Source organism: Glycine max, chromosome 7, assembly GCF_000004515.6.
Source record: "Glycine max cultivar Williams 82 chromosome 7, Glycine_max_v4.0, whole genome shotgun sequence".
NCBI lineage: Eukaryota > Viridiplantae > Streptophyta > Magnoliopsida > Fabales > Fabaceae > Glycine > Glycine max.
In genome coordinates this window covers 38,457,552-38,459,007 of record NC_038243.2, presented here as the reverse complement: position 1 = coordinate 38,459,007, position 1,456 = coordinate 38,457,552, and the positions used below count along the sequence as shown (strand labels likewise).

At 29.5% G+C, this 1,456-nt stretch overlaps 1 protein-coding gene across 1 annotated transcript in view; it reads right to left on the bottom strand.

Moving 5' to 3' along the window:
* Positions 1–260, bottom strand: part of LOC100798913 (CDPK-related kinase 5) — a 5,038-nt gene extending 4,778 nt beyond the window's left edge. The window contains exon 1 of the mRNA XM_003528453.4: positions 1–260. This exon is cut by the window's left edge and continues 708 nt beyond it. The gene's annotated coding sequence lies outside the window, so the exon portion shown is untranslated.
* Positions 261–1,456: the final 1,196 nt, after the last annotated feature.

Here is a 1,456-nt window from a genome sequence, read left to right as displayed (position 1 = left end):
GGGGGGGGGGGGGAAGTGGATTTGTGGGTGAGTAGAGGAATCAGATGAAGGAAAAAGGGTAATTTCAAGGGACACGTGGCAAGCACGTGAGTATTGGGTTTTGGGTGTTCATTGAATTGGGAAGTGAAGAAAGGAAGAGGAAGGGTTCTGAAATTGAATTTAGGAGGAAGAGGATGATAATGAGAACAGTGAGGTTTAGGTGGGAAGATGGCAAAGGGGGGTTGTATTGTTTGTTGCCACAGGTTTGGCTACATATTGTTCCCCCTTTTGACTGATCACCAACATTGCCCTACAAAGAGAAAAAAAAATACCATTATTTCAAAAAGAAATATATTTTTTTTCAATAAAAATTAAGAAAACGAGTTATACGTTGATTTTTGTATAAAATTTTATATCGTATCTAATTATAACAGCGTAAAATTATTTATTTTACATTAATGTATAGACATTAAATTTTAAAAATACTTATTTTTTTTGGACGAACTCATATTTTTCAATCGAGAATTAAAGATAATATATGTCTTGAGATGTTATTCACTTAACGAGATAACATATTTAACCAAATATTTTTTTATATATGCAAATTAAAGATATCAAACCCTGATAACATATATATATATATATATAAGGAACTAAAGGAGCAAGTTATTTGTTAACCATATATCATGTTAGTTAATTGTTATTGTCATAATGAATGAGGCCAGGACTGCAAAAACTGATGAATAAATCTAAAAAGCACTATTTGTCGCTAAATAAATATGTGTAGGTTTGATGACAATAATGAATGAGGCCAGGACTGCAAAAACTGATGAACAAATCAGAAAAGCACTATTTATCGCTAAATAAATATGTGTAGGTTTGATTGAATGATTAAGGGAATAAGAGAGTGAAATATAAACAATTAGATAAGAGAGAAAATTTTCAATTTCCTACCTTTTTTCATTATGCATGTATATATATTTGACTAAAATTAAAAATACTTTATTTATTCATTTCCTTCGTTGGTACCACTTGTTATTATTCGGTTGAAGTAAAGTCCAATTTAAGAGCTTTAATATATTCTTGATTTCATTAACCACTTATTATAATAGTTTGGACGTGCTTCTTCCCTCTTTGTTTGGCTTAAACTAGATATCAAGTCAAATGTTCTATTCCCTTCCCATCTGTTTTGTTAGATTATATAAATATAAATTCAACTTGTACATGAATAAGAAACACAGAAATGACACGTATCACTTTCTGAAAATCATTTTTTTTTTTACTTATAAACCAATAAAGAGAGGGAAAGAAAATATGCTGTAAGAAAAAACCCTCACCTATGTCATATCTATGCTTGAGCAATACAGCTCATGTATACATTTGGCTAATACAGAAATTGAATGCAAATTTAAATATGTAATAATATATAATTTTATTGAATTTGGCTTCTTTGGAAGAGCCAACTTCAATTTAATAA